Raw genomic sequence first — 21,235 nt, forward strand, 5'->3', positions numbered from 1 at the left:
AGAACACACACAAACACTCTCTCTCACACACACACACACACACAATGTTTGGGACAAAGACTCCACATTTTGGTTTCACATGTAGAAATTCCAGCATTTTTTATATACAGTCCACCATTTCAGGGCACCGTAATGTGTCGGACAAATAGCTTCAGAGGTGATTCTGATTAGTCAGGTGTGTTCAGTTGCTTCCTTAGTGCAGGTATAAGACAACCTTCAGTATCTAGGCTTGATTCTAGCCTTTTGATTGCCTTTGGGGTCTGTTATTGGTGTTTGTCAACATAAGGACCAGAGTTGTGCCAACAGAAGTCAAGGAAGCCATTATGAGGCTCATAAATAAGAAAAAGTAAGCATAAGGTCTATCCTGATGGGAGGGGTTCTATCCCTCTAGTAGAGTTTCAGAGACTCGTAGAATTTATGCCAAGGTGCTGTTCTGGCAGCTCGTGGTGGGCCAACACCTTACTAAGACACTTTATGTTGGTTTTTCCTTTAATTTGTCACCCGTCTGTATAAATAAATAAATAAATAAATAAATATACACTCACACAGCAGCTGCTTGTCCTATTTGGCTAACTCAGTTCACCCCCATTACTGTGCCATAATTATTGGATACTGCATGTCATATGTGTCTTTGGTCCAGTCCTCTGGATGCCCTACCCTCCTGGATGTTTTAGTCCATTAACTTACTTGACATTATTAAGGAGTCTGTTACCTCTGGTTGTTCATCCATCCACCCATTTTCTAATTGCTTAGTCCAGATTAGGGTCACTGTGGCAACAGGGCAAGCAGAGCAGCCCAGACGTCCCACTCCTCAGTGACTCCCACCAACTCATCTCGGTGGATCCTGATGTGATCCCAGGCCAGCCTGTGAATATAATGGTTGTGTTCCTTATTTGTTTAAGCAAGGCATGGTTCAGCCTCTTTTGAAGAAACCTGGCCTTGATCCATATGCCCCATCTAATTATTGACCAACTTGCTCTTTGCATCAAAGATTCTTGAAAAGATTATTGCTCAGTTTTTAGACACAGTAATCAGTAATAACATTTTTGATTATTCCAATCAGACTTCCACCAGTTGCACAGTACTGAAACTGCTCTGCTTAGAGTGACTCATTATTTACTTATATGCGCGGTGCTGGTGATATCTCCATTTTAGTGCTACTTGATTTGACTACTGTGTTCAATACCATTTCCCAATACATTTTACTGAATAGGCTTAGGCATTGGGTTATTTTCTCTGGTTCCACCGTAAATTGGTTCTCCTACTATTTGGTATCAAAAAGATGTTTTACCGTTTCCGTCTTCCTCTACCTCTCTGACATGTGGGGTTCCTGAAGGATCGATTTGGGGTCCTATACATTTTTCTCTTTATATGCTTCCCCTGGGACAAAAAATTCAACAGATTAGACCATCTCCTACCATGTGGCTGACACATAGCTGTATTTATCAGTTAAGCCAAAGTTACTTAATAACTTTAAAGACTTGGCTGCCATCAAGAACTCTCTTAATGTCCTCCAGCTAAATTCAGACAAGACAGAGATTTTGTTTTTTTGCCCTGAGAACCACACTAGTGATATCCTTAAGTACGCTTGTCCACCGTCTGCTTATATAAAACCTCCACTAAAAACCTTGGTGTCATTTTTTATCCACATCTAAAGTCTGATCTTCATCTTAAAAATTGTGAGAAATCTTGCTTCTTCTAAGAAATCACATCTGTTCTCTCAAGGAAAGCTACCGAGCAAATTATTCAGGCTTTTATTTTTTCACAATTCTGTCTCAATTCTGGCAATTCATTATTTTTCTGCTTTAGTGTCTCTGCAATATCTCCTGTCTGTTCAAAATGCCGCTGCTAGACGTCTGACTAGAAGCTGTCACACGTCTCATATTAGCTGCCCAGAATTAGTGTCCTTGCACCGGCTGCCTTAAATTTATTATATATTTAAAAATTCTTCTCATTACTTTTAAAGCACTGTGTGGTCTGGCTCTACCTCACATTTCATAATTACTCACACTATACATCCCTACAAAGGCACTTTGATCCTCAAGCAGGCCTGTTAGTTGTTCCCCACTCCAGACATGCTACAAAGGGTGTCCGTGCATTTTGTCTCCCAGTGCCCACGCTCTGGAACAACCTCCTGTTAACCATCCGCAGAGTCTGTTTTGAATTTCAGAAAGCTTTTGAAAACTCACCTTTCTTATAATTTATTGCTGTCTTATCTGTTTGCTTTAATCTTCTGTATTTTCTCTTATCTCATTTCATTATCCTTATAATTGTTTTTCATTTCTTATTCACTTCTAATTATCCGGAATATTTTATTTCGTTTGTTCATCGTTTTAAATGTTTTCTCTGTAAAGCACACTGTAAATTCTGTTTGGATGAGTGCTATATAAAAAAGAAATTATATTATTATTATTATTATAAGTACTGGGATAGTGACACAAATAGTTTTGTTTCGGCTCTGTACTACAGTACACTGGATTTGAAATAAAACAGTGAAAAGAAGGTAAAAGCTGTCAGCTTTAATTTGAGGGTATTTTCACCCATATTGGGCGATCTGTGTGAGAACAGCCTTCTTAAGATTTTCATGCAGTACAGTCTCCAGAGTTTACTTAGAATATTTTTTTTTGCTATAAAACAAAAAACATCCAGTGAGTGGCAGTTCTGTGGGCAAAAACACCATGTTTAATGAGAGAGGTCAGAGGAGAATGGGCGGACTCGCTCAAGCTAACTGAAAGACCACAAATGCTGAAATAACAGCCATTTACAGCAGTGGGGTGCAGAAGGGCATCTCTGAACACACAGCACATCAGACCTTGAAGCAGACGGGCTACAGCAGCAGAAGACCAAGCCTGATTACAATCCAAGCCATCTCTGTATGTCCGCAGACGTTCACATTGGTTGGTTTTTATATATAAATCTCTCCTTGGGCTGGTTCCTTCTTATCTGTGTACTTACATGTGTAAAAACCAAAATAAATATGGCCTACGTTCTCACAATATCCTGCAGATGTTGGTTCCCAGAGTTAGGACAGAATTGGGCAAAACATCTTTTAAATACGCTGCCCCCTTTTCCTGGAATAAGGAACAGAAGGACCTGAAATTGTCAGAACTAGTTACTATGGGGAAATTTAAGTCAATTTTAAAGGATTGTGAAAATAGTACTCTTGGTCATTGTGATTGCTCCTAAATCTTAACTGATATCGTTTTTAGAAAATCGTACCTGTTTATGTCCTTGACCTTGCATTGCATTTTAACTGGATGTTGTGCTCACTTATTTGTATTGTATGACAGTTGTATTTATCTGTTTGTATTCTTGTGTTATTGTTGTAACAATTTTTATGCTGCTTTCTTGGCCAGGTCACTCTTGAAAAAGAGATTTTAATCTCAATGAGACTTTTACCTGGTTAAATAAAGGATATATATATATGTAATCCTGTCAGCTAAGAGCAGGAAGATGAGGCTAGAGTGGGCACACGATCACCAAAACTGGACAACTGAAGATTGGAAAAATGTCACCAGGTCTGAATCATCTCAATTTCTGATGCAACATGCAAATGGTAGGGTCGGAATTTTGTGTAAAGAGAATGAATCCATGGGTCCATCCTGCTCTGTGTCAATGGTGCAGGTTGGCAGCAGTGCTATAATGGTGTGAGGAATGTTTTCTTGGCACATTAGGCCCCACTAAGTATTGGAGGCAACCACGGACCTGATGGGAGTCCAGCAGGTGTGAAACTGTGTAGACAGGCTGACGGTCAAGGAAACAAGGAAGAGGGGGAGGCCGAGAAGCAGGAGCCAGGGGACTAGTGATCACTGACCTCAGGTGGGAGACATGAAAGTTGGGGTTGATTCGCATGGACCGGGGGTGCAGGAGCAGGTAAACTACTGGATTGGCTATTCTCAGGACTTTGAAGGGTCCGACAAGCCGTGGGGTCAGTTTGCGGGACTCCACATGTAGAGGAAGATCCTGGGGCGAAATCTAAAAAACTAAAAATACTGAACAATAGCTAGATAGCTGGTGAAATTAACTATAGTTAAAAGTTGACTGCGGTTAACCAGGTAACTGCTAGTAGTTCCCACTCATCACCCGTAGCATTCAGGTCAGCTAGCTACCTAGCTAGCAAACAACAGTCCACAGCAGTCAGACTGGTGGAGGGTGTACCTTGGGACCACTGTTCAGGGGAACCAAGGGATCCCCTCGAAACCACCATCGACCCAGGGCAACCGGTAACTTTCTCCCATCAAATACTTGGACCAGACATTAAATTGTTAGGTTGGCACCACAAACCGGATGAGTACAAATCATTGGAAAACCGGAAATTACGGTTGAAAACCAGCCATCTGGTAACCCATTTACTGCTTTTATGGTAACTTTTCATAATTCATTTTAATGATCTATGACTTTATGACAATTTCAATCTTTCTGTCAAATGAGAATTTTATAGTTTGATTAAACTGATTATTATCTTACCAAGAGGCCTTCGAGTCTGAGTCTCACTCTGGATCAGTTTTCACCACCTTGTAAACACCAGCACCAAAACTTGTTTCGAAAATCGTTTCAGCTTCTTAAAACTGTCAAATCAGGAAAAAAGTAGCAAAAATGTGTGCTGATATTCATATTAATTCGGCAATGTTTTTTTTTTTGTTTGTTTGGGTAAAGGCAGTATTTTGAGAGACACATCGTGTGTGGTAGTGGGCTAGTGTGTGTGTTTTCATTTACTCTATTTTTGATTCTGAAATTCAGTCCTCTCCATCTGTATCTCAGCAGTTTTGATCCTTCAGACTTGATGTTGCCACTTAGACTTAAAATAGTACCTTGAGACAATAATGGTTATTTTGCTGTTACTCTCAACTCAGACATCATGCCCTCAAAGTACTTCACCGTGATAGATTACTGTGTTATCGAGGATCACTTAAGTGAAATGCAATACAAATATAATGCAAATCAACCAACCAATCATCACCAATATATAGCACTCCACTGCCCTTACCGCACTTAAGCTTAACTGGAAAGGATAGGATATATTTAGACACTTACTCTGGGGGTGATCGTGTTGAGAGAGCTGGACAGGAAATTCAATCACTCAATCAATCAATCTTGTGTCTAAATTTAATTTGCTTTCTCCATTATGAAATAGGAACGCAATAACCACTCCCACAATTTCTGGCAGTCAAATAACATTAGGTATATTATTAAAGTATTGTACATAACATATGTGATAGACAAATTATTTCCACTTGCAGATCCTGAAATATATTTTTGTATGTACATAGATACAGTGAAGTCCGTTAGTATTTGGACAGTGACAATTTTTTGTTGTTGTTTTGGTTCTGTACTCCAGCCCACAGGATCTGAAATGAGGTTAAAGTGCATACTGTCAGCCTTCATTTTAGGGTATTTACATCCATTTCAGGTGATCCATCATGAGGCTGAAAATCTGAATAAATTGTTCAGAGACATAGCCAAAACATTGGATGTTGTTAGGAAGCAAGAATGCACTGGTGAGCTCTGCAGCAGCCAATGACTTGGTAGACAATGGAAGGACCACTGTAGTGGATGACCAAAATATACAATGATTCTAGATCATTTACAATCCTAGCAGCATTCCATATCTAATGACTGTATTTCTCTCCTCCTCCCAACTTCAGGCACATGCTGGGGCTGTAACCATAAGACCAACGGAGCACCCTTCTGCAGGCCCTGCTGGCTCAGCTTCAGCTCCACACCGGTCCCCCTGGCCGACAGTGCTACCCATTGGCCTTCCAGCTCCCATCATGACCGGAGTCATCCTCGCCTGGCTTCAGTTACACATTCTCATCACATGTACTGTCATTATTCTGTTGATTATACATGTATTATGACTTTTTCAATTAACCGGTGCCAGCCAGTGACAGATGGGTTTCCCCTGAGTCAGGTTCTGCTCCAGGTTTCCTGTTACCAACCAGGGAGGTTTCCTTGCCACCGTCACCCTAGGTGTGGTCTTGGGGGGTTTAGGCCTGGATCTCTGTAAAGCTGCTTTGTGACAATGCCATTTGTAAAAAGCACTACACAAATAAATATTTGAATTGAACCGGGCAGTGGCTCAAAATTGGCCTGTTCAATGATGATTTATAATAGGGGGATTCTGTTATACTGATTGGGAATGCATTAACTTCAAATAGAAACCTGCCTTGAAGGGGTGGAATGTGGGACAATCAGAGGGTAACCATACAATTTTTTAACCATCACACCACATTCATCATCGCAAAAGTATTCAACACTCTTAAATGGAATTTTCATTGTTTATTTAATGTTTTGGAACTGCTGGAAGGTGTTCGATTACTGAACGCGTATAATAAACATTTATAGTTTTATTTTTCAGTGAACCTTTAGTTTGTTTGTATTCGAGGTGCATTGAAGAGCTACACACAAACACACACTGATACACATAAACACGCACACAGGTACACATACACACAGATACAGATAAACATACGAATACACACAAACACACACTGATACACATAAACACGCACACAGGTACACATACACACAGATACAGATAAACATACAAATACACACAAACACACACTGATACACATAAACACGCACACAGGTACACATACTCGCAGATACACATAAACATGCACAGGTGCACACAAACACACACAGGTACACATAAACACACACACACAGGTACAAATAAACACACGCAAGTACCCATACACACAGATACACATAAACATACACAGGTTCACCTAACCACACACAGGTACACATAAACACACACAGGTAATGATAAACCCACGCAGGTAAACATAAACACACACAGGTACAGATAAATACACACAGGTACACATAAACACACACAGGTAATGATAAACCCACGCAGGTAAACATAAACACACACAGGTACACATAAACACACACAGGTAATGATAAACCCACGCAGGTAAACATAAACACACACAGGTACATATACAAGCTCTTCAGGAGAAAGTGAAAAGCAGCCAGCCTGTGAGACGTCACATGGGAGGAGGCAACGCCACAGGGACCCCTCAGCGATGGGGGCAGAGAGTGACTCACCAGCTAAGACTGATTGAGGAATGTCAGAAAAGTGCTCTTCTTAAAAATAAATAAACAAATACATTTAAAAATGTTTTTTTTTAAAGGGGGAGAGAAGAAACTGTAGCACTTTCTAAATGAGTAACATAATTCCTTTCATATCTAGGTTGCATAGGTGCAATAGTACATTGCACATGTATGAGTTCAAGTTAATCAAATGAGTATTATGAAATGAGATGTATTGATTGGTACATGGCTAGTTCATCTCCAGGAGAGGGCGCTGTGGGCACAAGGGTTACTCGTTGAACTGCTCTTGAATAAAAATTGCTTTTAAGAAACTAAAATGGCTGATTGCAGTCGCATCAAAACAGGGCATGCCCATGGTCTAGTTATGGCACAAGGCGTGTCCCCTAAGGATGGTATTTTAGCTCCAGTTAGTTTCACAGAACATTTCGTGATCTCCTTTAAACTGAATCTGCCTCCGCATGTCGTTACAGCACAAGCAATAGAGTTTCAACCCAGGGGTTTTCCTGCATTGAGCTAAAGCTATCCGGTTTGGTTACTCACTCCACATTGACTAACATCTCCTCAATATCTCTTTCCAGTACAATACAGACAGTAGCTCCACTTTTTATGTGAGCTATTCTTACCAAACGCTGTTCTACCTGGTATATGAATGAATTGAAAGGGCTCAAAACCAAGGTAAGGCATTTGGAGCTGAAAAGGAAAAAAGCCAGGCTCTGTATTGATTTGGAGATGTGGACAGCTCATGTGCAGTAATATCAGAAAGTTCTGTCTAATGCTAAAACGGCTTACTTCTCAGCCCTCTTTGCATCAGCTCTGTTTAACACAGTAGACAAACTTGTCAATCTAAAAGCAACGACTCCTGTTCAGGATGAGAACATGGAGTGGTGCAAAGAATTTCTTGACATTTTTTTAATTACAAAATTGAGACAATAAGGCTTCAGATGCCCTTTGCATCCAGTATTCTTGCAGAGCCCAGTGAAATTAGGGGTAGTGGTACCTGCTTCACAGAACTTTCCCCAGTTACCGAGGCAGAAGTTAGTGGCACAGTTATGAAAATGAACTCATCTACCCGCAGACTAGATTCTTGGATCACCTGGCTCATCAAGGAATACCTCCCTGTTTTGACTGCAATTTTAAACTTTAAATTACAATTTTAAGACTAAAGTGACATCTGCATTTAGATCTATGGGAAAGACATCAGTAAGTAGGGTCAGAAATTGTGGTTGAAAGTGCACATTTGAAGACCGTGATGCTCGTGCCTAATTGTGATATGCAAGGAAAAACTGAAGAGCAACTCCTTCTCAGATGATTGAGAAACTCAATGCAGGACATGATCAGACAAGTGTCAGCAAGAACAGTCTGTCAACAACTACATGGAGATGGATTTATGCACTGCAAACATACTATAAACTCTCAAATATGCATTCATATTTGTGATGAAGGGTTTATGCACTGCAAACATACTATGAACTTCCAAATATGCATTCATATTTGTGATGAAGGGTTTATGCACTGCAAACATACTATGAACTCTCAAATATGCATTCATATTTGTGATGAAGGGTTTATGCACTGCAAACATACTATGAACTCCCAAATATGCATTCATCTTTGTGATGAAGGGTTTATGCACTGCAAACACTATGTTTGCAGTGCATAAACTCTTCTTTACAAAGATGAATGCATATTTGAGAATTCAGTGGTGAAAAAATCATAGGCACTGGTCTACAGAGATGTGGAAAAATGTGATGTAGTCAGATGAGTCATCCTTCACCATATTCTCAACAAGTGGGCGAGTGCATACACCAAGGGAATGGTATAGGCCTGAATTCTTGACCCCTACAATGAGGGGGTCCAGTGGCTCTATTATGCTGTAGGGGGCATTTTCCTGGCATGGTTTGGGTCCACTTGTCCCCTTAAAGGTAAGGGTCACTGCAACAAAATTACACAGCAGTGCCTCTATTTCCTCAGGCACCTATAAAGATTTGGCCTGGTCCCCAGAATACTCACTAACTTTTATCACTGCACTATCGAGAGTGTATTAATAGGTAACGTTACAACCTGGTTCAGCAGCTGCATGGCCCTCAACTCCAATACCCTCCAGGGGGTGGTGAAGACAGCTCAGTTCATAACGGGGGGCTGCTCGTCCATCCATTCAAGACATTTCTCAGAAGGGATGCCTGAAAAGATCACGCAGCATCACAAAGGACCCCTCACATCCACACCACGCCCGTTTTCTCCCCTATCGTCTGGAAAACTGTACCGAAGCATCTAAGTTCAGAGGCAGTTTTGCCCCTCAGATTCTCCCCATCAGACTTCTGAACTCATGACTGGTTGAGTCCCCACCCCCACACCCCAAATACCATTGCTCACCATCGCACTAATGCAGTATAATAAAGGTGCCCACCAGTAAATGACTGAATGATTGATTGAGTGATTGATTGATTAATTGATTGATTTGACTGACTTTTATATTTAAATTTACATTTTTGTATTTAAATTAATTTCTGCATTTAAATTTGACTGGATTGTCACTACTTGTTTACATTACCTGTTGTTTTGTGCTGTCTTATGCCAAGAGTTGATCCACAGTAACCATTTCATTGTACTGTGTACCTCTGTGCATATGACAAATAAACTTGACTACTGACGGTAGTACAATACCATGGTACAATGGATGTACCAAAGTGCAATTCTGTACATACCATACAGAAAATTACTGTATTTACATATTTCAAATATATGTTCAATACATGGGAATGCATTTCTGTATTTTGACATACATTGCATGCGAGTTAATAATACATTGTAATGTATTTCAAAATGTATGTCCAATAATGAAATACATTTCGACATGCATTGCAATTTAGTTGTACAGTGTACAACTACATGTACAGTACTTCAAAATGCATGTTAAATTTTTTGTATAAAATGAATGCTTATATATATATATATATATTTCTGTTGCGTCCATTCTATGCTACATTACACCAGGCCAGCCAGTAAAGGTTGGCTCCCACTAAATAGACAGGTTCCTCCTAAGATTCTCTTACTAGCCTTTTTGGCTAGTCACCTTTTGGCAGCATTTTCTATAGAAAAGTAAATATTGTAGTTTACAAAAAGAATCTGAAATAGTTGAGTATATTTGTGGTGATGTGATGATACTACAACACCCATAACCACTGTGTGGACACTGTGTGCAAATCCCATTGGCCATGGGAGAAGGTGAACTCGCCAGAATCAAACATCCAAATAGGACACCGCATACTGTAGAAAAGTGTGTATACCTTTTCTCGTTGCGGCTTCTAAATGTTAGTTTAGTGACAGTCCACGCCAGTGGAGAGCGCAGATTCTAATTCTCCAGTTCTGATTGGAAAACACAGCAGTGACAACGATTGCCGCACCAAACAGAAAACAACAGTGGTTCGGCAAATTAGCACGAACTTCAACCACAGTTCTGTGACTCGGACAGATGGATATCCATGATTTCAAAGTCACTTTAGTTTATCTAGCGCTGCCAAGAAATAAAAGAAGAAAGTAAGCTTGTCACAGTACACGGTGTATCTCGTGGCATACGGTGCATAAGCCAAGACAGGTGTGGTGATTGCCACACCGCCAAGACCGGTACTTTGAAATCACAATTAAACATGCCAAAACCACAACAACAAAGAAACCAACTGAATAAAAGTACGTTAGCAGAGCTTCAATGTTGATATTATTAAATCAATATAAGACCACTATATTCACAAATGCTCAATACTATCAGGTACAGCCAGTTCTCCCCGCTGCCTGAGGGCAAGTAATAAAACCATTTTTATTAGCAATGCTAAACTGACTGTGCATGTTTTATCGATGTAAAATTGTGGATACCTGTACACATACATGCAGTTTTGTCAGGTTTGACAGCTGAAATGGCCTGTGTTCAAATAAAACATTATGCCCAAACAAATGCATGCAGCTGCATGTCCAATTACCTTTATTTTTTAAATCGACAAAGTTTAATCAACAAAAGCTATGAGTTATTGAACAAAATTATTTCATGTTTGATATTGAACTGGAATGTCTTAATATAAAGCTGCTTTTTGACAGTGGTGTTCACACGGAAGCTGGACATTGCTGTATGCACAGGTGAAGTAGTGTTCGCTCATAAAAGGGACATGCACTGTCACAACTGAGTTGTATTTTATAGTCATGGAATTAACTGGAGGCAGGGCATTAAATGTGGCAAAAAATTTTGTTATAACTAAAATATGGCTAAAATACTTGGTTCTTTTCGTTGACTAAAATAATATGATTTTAGTGACCTTTGCCTGGACTAATATAACTAAAATTAAAATGCATTTTAGTCAAAAGGCTTAGACCTTGACTAAATCAAGCACTGGTGGCAAAAGCAACACTGGCCTTAGGGTCTTAGGGAGTGTGGGAATGGGAGAGGATACGTAGAAGTAATAGTCTGAAATGTCTTTATTTTAAATGCTAGAATTATTTTTTAAAAACAAATTCTTGGAACGAGGCTGTTATGAATAGTGCATTAGAGCATTGACATAGTTGGGATTACAGAGACATGGCTTGGGGAAAGGTATGGGGATGAATATAATATACATTTAGGTGAACACACTTGTTAGGAAGGATAAGACAGTAAGACAGGTGGGGGTGTTGTTCTATGTAAAAGAAAATCTTAATGTGCTGTAAATTCCAGGAATTGACCAACTCATTATGCTCATCAGACAAAATGAGAAGGACCTTAAGATAGGAGTATGCTTTAAACCAGCTTCAGCTTCAGACAGTAGTGAAAATACAGTGCTGTTTGGAAATATAAAACAAGCTTGTCAGGGAAGTGAGACTGTTATAAGGGTCATGTCAATTATCCTGCTATTTATTTGGAATTATCATAGGACAAGAAAAAACTGAAGAATTTCAAAATTTTGTAAATGACCATCTTGGGTACAGTATTCAGTTAGCCTACAAGAGGGAAATCAGTTCTGGATCTGGTGCTATGTAATGACAGAATTTGCATAGAGGTAATGGAGCCAATCGAGACAAGTGATCATTGAGCAGTTAGTTTTTATTGTTGGGGAAGTGAGAATTTTTTGTAAATACAGCAATTTCCAAATTCAGCAGTTTTAACAGCTAACACCTTAATTTAACATCCAGCGTTCTGAAAACCGAACACAAGTGCAATAACAATTAAAACTTCTCACATATCCAACATATGTGTTCATTTAATTTTACATTACATTACAGGCATTTAGCAGACGCTCTTATCCAGAGCGACTTACACAACTTTTACATTAATACAGCTGGATATATACTGAAGCAATTCCGGTTAAGTACCTTGCTCAAGGGTACAACGGCAGTGTCCTTACCCGGGAATCGAACCTACGACCTTTTGGTTACAAGCCCAGTTCCTTACCCACTGTGCTACACTCCGTCCATTATTTAACTTGATCATTATTATCAAAGATATCAATTATTGACAGCTTTGCTGATAGGCAGAGCAACCTGTTGTAAGAACCTTTATCAAAACATACAACTCACAATCAGATTAGAATTACGAAATGTATTAAATTACAAACAAGTATTCAATTTATCATCTGAAGCTTCTCACAAGATAGTCCCAAGAACACAGGAATTAGTCAAAATTAGTACAGGTACAAGTATATCAATGCAATAAATTAGGTTTTTCAAGAATTGTATGAACATTTATATACATCACCATCTAGTCCTGATCATAACTTTACCTAAAATGGCCCCACAATTGGACACCCCAGTTACACAGGAGAAAGTCAGACCTGCCATAGCATCTATGAAAATGGGAAAATCACTAGGTGTAGATGGCTTCCCAATTAAATACTATAAGAAATAAGTTGATATAATATGCCCTATTTTAACAGAAGTTTATTTAGAAGCATTTGAATCTGGATCCCTACCCAATACATTCAATGAGGCATTGATATCATCGATACCTAAAAAAGACTGTAAGATACTAACCCAAAGTATTAGCTTCATGCTTAGAGAAGCTATTGCCAAGTATAATTCATACTGATCAAGTGAGTTTCATTCGGGGCAGATCTTCAGCCGACAATATGAGAAGGCTGTTTCGTCTTATGTGGCTGAACTCTTCACTCAACACTCCCATTGCTGCTGTCTCCCTGGATGCCAAAAAGGCCTTCGACAGGGTTGAGTGAAGTTTTCTGTACACCACCCTATCATTCTTTGGGTTTGGCTCTGGCTTTAATTCATGGCTCAGGGTATTGTATTAAAACCCCAAAGGTGGTAGTAATGACAAATGGCATAATGCAATACGAGGAAATCATTAAAGACTTTCTCTAGGAAAAGGAGAGGCCCAGAATTAAAACGAGTATGATGTGTTCCCCGAGCGATAGGCCTGGCCTCAATCTACCTGATGTGGGGAGATATAATCTGTATTGCTTCAGTATTTATATAGCTGTATAAATGAATATATACTGAATGTAAAGGTAAAGGTTTTGTAAGTTGCATAAGAGAGTCTGCTAAATGGTGGTAATGTAATGTAATAATGTAATGTATCCATTCTGGGGTGAAAGTCTTGAATACCTAAATCTAATGCATGAAGTCTTGGGGAAATGGCTGGGGTCCACACTGCCTCTACAACCACATCTCTGCCTTTTTGGGGATAGACCAGAGGTTCCCAAAATAACAAATAGCGAGCTTGCTCTTATAAAAGCTGGCTTTATTACAGCTGCCAAGATGATTTTACGTAACTGGAAATGCCCTAAAACCTCTGATTTGAAAGAGTGAATGGATGAAATGGTCAGAACCGCATCATACGAAAATATGCTGGGAAGGATTAATGGTGAGGGGAAAATGAAAAAGACATTTCTGACACTATATAAAAAATGTAACTGAACTCACGAATGCTGTAGACTGCATATACCGGCCCTGTGCTTTACTTTTCATGTGCTTTGTTTTCATTCCTTTTCTCTTTTTATCCTGTAATGAACGACCATCACACGAAACTGTACATTTTTGCTGTGACGTACCTGTTTTGTATTGTATGGTCAACGATAAATATTTGAATTACAAATATGCGATAACTGCATCTGCCACAGCTCTTATATGTTTAGTTTACTTTAGCAAGACATTTGATGAGCCAGGGGATTTGATGATCCAGTTACAACAATATTAAGAGGCTACAGAGCGTACGCAGAATATCGAAATCTAATACATTCTGCTGTCCCATAATGCTCAGGCTCACCTGTTCTTCTCTGTACAACACTCTCTGCTTCTTTTTCTTGTTCTTCCAGTTGGATGTTTAACATCCAGCGGTTTGAAACCAACACATGTTTATTCCATCATAGAGAAATGAGCAGGAACCAGACAGACCGAGTGACAGTGATGGAAAGAACTAGGAACAATTTCAACAAACATTGAAAAAATAAAAACTGACCACCAAACAGGAGGGGAAAAAGAGGGAAATGCTGGAATAGATGGAGACAAGAAAAACAAGGTATTTATCCATATTTGTACTTAAAAAGTGGGAAATGAAACAGTTCAGGGGAGAAAAAGACAGTAAAGCACAGACGTCAAATTCTGGTTAACAGCTTAATGAAGCAGTTTTTTTTTTTTTGCATGCAAGAAATTGAGTGGAAGCAAAAAGGCTACACTACTGCCATGGAGGATAAAGAGAGAATGGGATCGAGATAAAGGGATGGAATATGGGTGAAAGAGAAGAAGAAGGGCAGAAAAGAGAACAAAGCAGCAGTGAAGAAAGAGTTGAAGCTGGGGAGAGGGCTGGGGAGCACTGTTACTGCACGCATTCAGATGTTTTACTATTAATTTTTGTTTTTAAATTTTCTGGAAACGCTACGATTCTCCTGCCAAACCAACGACCCTCAACAGATTTAAACGGAGAGAGATCGCTCGGAATGCTTTGGCAGCGCTGACAGGTTGCCGTGCCAGAAGAAGCCTCGGAGGTGAGGTGCGCTGAGGTGAAATGAGACAAAAAGAATGAGAAAAACAGACGGGGGGACAGACGTGTAGACATCGAAGAGTGGAGAAGAGGGTCACGCAACAGCTTTATCCCTTTTCAGTCAACTTTCACTTAAAGTCTGGCTCGTGTTCCCACTCACACGTACACACCTGAGCCCTCGCTAATGAACGTATCGTCCTTTTTTCCTCCCCCTAAATACGTACATTCAGTCTTGAGCTCATTTTTTAAAAATAAAGAATGGCAAGTTAGAATGTTAGAATGCATCTCCAGAAAAGCACATAAGAAAAACATACAGAAAGTGAATGGGAAATGAGACAGAAAGACGACAAAAAGACAGAAAGGAAGATTTTAAAAAAGTAATTGAAAATATGGATGCTTTTAGAGAACTGCATACCTGCTGAAGTTGCATCATCCCCAGCAAGGCAGGCAGATATGCAAGGATTACAGTCATGAGGAGCTCAACCACATAAGCAATTTGAATTCAACTGTGCTCAAAAAATTTGGCAAACAGACAGCTCAGCAGAACTAAATCAGCAGACTGTATTCTAGTACTAACTCTTCACAACTTACTCTCTATTATAGTTTTGTTCAGGAGTGTATTAAAGTTGCTTTAAAAACAGGAACACTTTTTTCCATTTACCGACCCAGCGCATATATAGGTTGTTGATGAGACATTTATATGGTGCAGATCTGGATAATAACCTTCAATGTGTGTTTAAAAATGAAAAAAAGATACAAAATAAATGGAAAATTTTCCATGGCACGCCAATGACAACCATAGTGCATTACAGACTGCTTGAGCGAACAGTAAAAACGCTAATTACAACTTTCTCCAAGCCCCGGAGGTGAAACATTTTATTTATTTATTTATTTTTTTTAAACTTGTGGTTATTGTAATAAACCTGTGGGAACATGATGTACTTTGTGGCCACAACCGGTGTGGCAATCAGGGGAACTCCCAGTAAACACCCACCCCCTGTAAAAAATAATAAACAAATGAGCTGAATGAACTCCCTCCCCCTCATTATCCCTATTGTCGCTGTCCTGACTAGTTACAGTACCTCAGCTCCCTGAACAAAGTTACTGTACGAATAGTGACATAATGACAAGCCGTTTGACTGACTTATCAAAGTGCAGTCACAATGCAAATGGGATTTTTCCTTTCACATTTGCAATGTAGGCATTTCAAATGCAATTTATGTGATTTAATCAATGGTATGAAATCACTCATGCACTGACTGCGCTGGAATCTAAGACCGGTCTTTCATCCATTTTGTTCATAAATTTGAAAGGAATGACTCGAACAAAATGTAGCTACTGAGTGCACTGAAACACTCGATTGGTATGGAAACCTGAAAGGGACAAAAGCTCAAGTACCACTATCAATAATTCTCCTCATTGGACATTTAGCTACCAGTGACAACATCTCATCTTATTATTATTATAATTAATTACATGTATATAGCACTTTTCCAAATGCTCAAAGTCCTTTACAGTGAAGGGGAACTCATCTCACCCACCACCAATGTGTAGCACCCACCTGGGTGATGCACGGCAGCCAATTTGCGCCAGAACACTCACCACACATTAGCGAAGGTGGAGAGGGAGAGAACATTTATTTAGCCAATTAAGTCTGGGGATGATTTTTTAGTGGCAAGTTTGCGAGAGCCAGATCTGGGATTTGGCCAGGACACCGGGGAAGCCCCTACTCTTAGCAATAAGTGTCATGGGATCTTTAATGACCACAGAGAGTCAGGACCTCGGTTTAACGTCTCATCCGAAAGACGGCATCTCCTACAGCACAGTGTCCCCGTCACTGCACTGGGGCATTGGGGCTATTTGTACCAGAGGGAAGATTGCCCCCTGCTGGCCCACCCAACGCCACTTCCAGCAGCAACTCAGTATTCCCTGGTGGTCTCCCATCCAAGTACTAACCAAGCCCACACCTGCTTAGCGTCAGCCATTTGGCAGGAGCAGAGTGCATGGAGGTATGGCTGCTGGCCATATTACAGGCCATGATGCTAGCCTATTACTAGCCTATTACAGTACAGTCAATACCCGGCAAAAGCACTTGTAGAAACTTTGTGGTCACCGTCTTGGTTTTATGTGGAAGCCATGCACTGTAGCTTGCTTGCTAAGTGATGAGTCTGCTTTGCCAAAGGCCGGAACTCTTTGCAGTAGCCGAGGACAACAGCGTATTTACTGTTCCCTACCATGGGAGTCATGGTGACCAGCGAAGGTCAGCAAAGACTCATCTAACTGCAACAACAACAAAATGAAAATGTTTAAACAGTAAACGGCAGATATTCTGGAGCGCCATGCCGTTTTTACTGTTAAGATTTACAATTGATTATTGTACATTGCTGTAATGAATGGTAGTAACAGGATAAAAATAACTGAGATTTAACACAATTTATTACGAAACCTGGATTTGTGTTTTTAAGACTTGTGTGCCAAAGCCTAATTTTAAAAAGCCGACTTGTGGCGGCAAGCTCAAGACACTGACAGTGAGGACATCTCTAAGAGAAAAAAAAAGAGAAAAAAGCCCTCAAGACTGATCTCTTTGGCAGAGGACTCTAGGCTAAACCGGTTTTCTAGCTCCTTTTTCACACAGAATTGTGGACAGCTCATGTCCATGTAAACTAAAACGGCAATCAATCTGATGGCATGCAGCATGACATTAAGTTGCAAGAATGTCTTTCAGCTCACAGTTGCGTATTCATTTTCAATTACCTTTGTCAGGGAGAAATCCTGAAGTCGGTACAGATAGTACAAATACAAAGCTTTATTTGAGCAGCAAGGGAGCTGTAAGACTCAGGACAAACTCTTGTTTCCGGCACAGATACGCATGTAATCCTTTTAAGGAAGGGTTTATCTAACATTAGGTCATGCATGTCACTCAACACAGGCTTCCAAGCATGCAAACCAAGCATGCATTAAGGTGTGACCTTTCAAAATAAAGTATACAAATGCATTGTTCATGGAGAGGCAGAGTAAACAAAAAGGAAGGGAATCACAGACATAGTGCATAAAAGGCTGTTGCTTACTTCTGCAAGGGTGTGGTTTACATAACTCCGTTTGGCCACTCGCATGGGAAAGTTCATGATTTGTACACTGGTTTGACTTGGGTGCCCTTCACTCAGCGCACACAGTGTATATACTATTCAACATGAGAAAATGGGCATCAGCAGCAGGGGTTACATTTTTTTTTGCCTCCATATCTGTATGTTCAATTCCTCTGTTTTAATTTCCCTTAAATCAAAGGTCTGCTCTTATTTCTAATATGTATGACATGCCAGTATGTGTTCTTCTCAGAGGATAACAGAAATGATCCAGCAAAGGAGTGCCATTCAATGCAACAAGCCAAACCTGGCCAAACCTGGTCAAACCTGTGCCACTGGCACTTGAGCTCCTGTTCCTCTCACCATGCAGAGACTAAAACCTATTGTGTGAGATTCTAACAGACCTGACAGAAAACTAAACTGCAGACTGGTCAGTCCCAGGTGACTAAAACACTACTCAATCAAAAGATGCTCTTTAATTTACTGTGTGCTTTCATTTGCATTTTCTGGGATTAGCCAGACCACCTTTAAATTGTGTTTGAAGTGTGACCTATTACATTACATTACAGGCATTTAGCAGACGCTCTTATCCAGAGCGACTTACACAACTTTTACATAGCATTTTACATTGTATCCATTTATACAGCTGGATATATACTGAAGCAATTACGGTTAAGTACTTTGCTCAAGGGTACAACGGCAGTGTCCTTACCCGGGAATCGAACCTGCGACCTTTCGGTTACAAGCCCAGTTCCTTACCCACTGTGCTACACTCGGTCATATGTTTGTTTATAAGCACAATTTCAGAGGGGAAAATTTTCAAAAAGCAAACCTTCTAAGTTTCTTTTCAGAGACTAAGATTGTTCACTTATTTCTTCATGTTCTCATTTTCAAATGAACCCCATGCCTCCAAAAGAACACCTCAAGGCATAATGCAAGGTATGGAGAACGGAATAGCTGAATATTTTAACATGAACATGAAAAATGTTGATGTTAGAAAAATGCCTCTAGATACTAGGTGCAATTTTTATTTATTTAATGCAGACACCATTTCTTTTTTCCTTTTTCTTAGAACAAAGATAAGTTTCACCCCACCCCTCTGAGAACAGTAAGTGTGCAGTGATACCATTATATGGTCTAATGCATAAATATGTTAAAATGTCTCATCTATTTAAGAGAAACATACTTTTTTTGTTTTAAAAACCAGAAATAGTAAATTAAGGATGTATTTCATGAAGGCTGGTTGATTGAATAAAGTCAATAAATACCTAACCCAACATGATGAAATACTTGATAGCAAGAACAAAGTTTTTTATATGCTGGAACTAATATAAATTTCTTTTCAACTCCAAAGTCACGTCTCAACTTCGCCATGAGGACAGAGCAACAGCTCCATCAACAGCTACCAACAGTAAGCTGCTCTTGTATTTACTTTGAGACTGTACAAACACACACACACACACACACACACACACACACCTGTATAATAAATTGTTTAATATTTCCCAATAGATTTTCAAATTAATGCACTGACAAATCTGCACCAAATTTTGGAGAACCAGGCCAAGATCATGGCAATGCAGAAGAAAATGCTTTCAGCTGGGGCAGAAGCAGTAGAAGATATTTTAGAGAGGACTTGCAGAACCCTACAGGAGCTCAGCGATCAAACAGAGGAAAAGGACAAAAGACTCCATTAAAATAAATGTTTCCAAAAACAAAATATATGCTCAGCTTTGATATCGCTATCACCAGTTTTTGCAAAGCACACGACACATAGGGATTTTAAACCTGTATTGCATTCAGTATCGTCTAGGGGTCCCCACAGGCACTAAACTGTCACAATTGCCTGACCGATCATACAATTAATGGTTAATTTTTATCCTTGGTTCACATTGGCGAGGCAACAAAAGGCTCAGCCTAGCTGACGAATCACAGGGGTTAAGTCAGCTAGGTTCATTAGACTCATCGGTCTCTTTTGGGCACACCTGGTAGGCTGGGGGCCTGTTGATGCACGAACCGCGAACATAGCAGACTTCCTCATCATCCGACGACTGGCTGGTAATCACGTGATTCAGAGGAGCCATGTGTCATGTTATAATCCTCCTGGAATAAACAGTTTGGCTGAGCTCAGGTGGGGGGGGGGGGGGAAGGGGGGTGGGGTGTAAGGGTGTATCCTTATAAAAGACACTGGTTAACCTAACAGAAGGAGAAGAGGAAAAGCAGAAGGAATGTCATCAAGCCAAAGTCTTTGTCTGACCGAGTGCAGTAGTAACAATGCAGTTTATCACATGCGCTCACACAAAACAAAACAGTCCTCCGTTTACTTGCCTCCGTTTACTCTGTGTTAGGTGAAATGTTAAGAGTAAAGGTTGAACTACTAAAAAATGAATGCCCAACACTGGCTCAACAGACGCAAAGCGCAGTCAAAACTATAAACAGCCCGTGCAGTGAAACGTTTGGGGAAGGTGCAGGGAAGCTTATTACGGCCCTGAGGCACTCCAAAACCTGCACAAAACCAGAATCCTTTATGCTGTAGGAGTTTTTTTTATTTTTATTTTTCGTGACTCAAATATAAGTGACGATCAACTTTACTGATGTCTTGTCTGTTTTTTTAGCAGAACTACCTGTCCTCTCTGGGGGGTGGGGGGTGGGGGGGGGGTGGGGGGGTTAGGAAAACTGCCACCAATGAACTGTGAGCTCTATGAGTTGGACAAAGGAGAAACAGAAACTAGCCTTCCAAGACCTCAGATCCTGCAGTATAATAATAGGCAAGTTTAATAACCGACATCCAAAAAATATTTTTTTCTTAGAAGGGTAACAAATTGGAGAGCACTGTGAAAAAAGTTGTTCTTGCTGTACACTCAAGCTATCTGTTTTTCCCCACTAAGGAAGTGCCAGAGGAAACAATATTCAGATTAAAAGCTTACAAGAATATAAAACTTCATAAGTGCTTGCATTTGCATTCTGGGTAATATGCTAATTTCAAGTTTCCAATGACATGCTAGAAAAATACATTTATTACTCACTAGTATACAAATAAGCAAGACATTTAACCATATACTGCCAGACAGAAAATTACAGCGACCACAATTGTAAAACACTCTGATCTTGGTGTTTCAAGTCATCAGAAATA

This window comes from Anguilla anguilla, chromosome 13 (genome assembly GCF_013347855.1).
Source record: "Anguilla anguilla isolate fAngAng1 chromosome 13, fAngAng1.pri, whole genome shotgun sequence".
Taxonomy (NCBI): domain Eukaryota; kingdom Metazoa; phylum Chordata; class Actinopteri; order Anguilliformes; family Anguillidae; genus Anguilla; species Anguilla anguilla.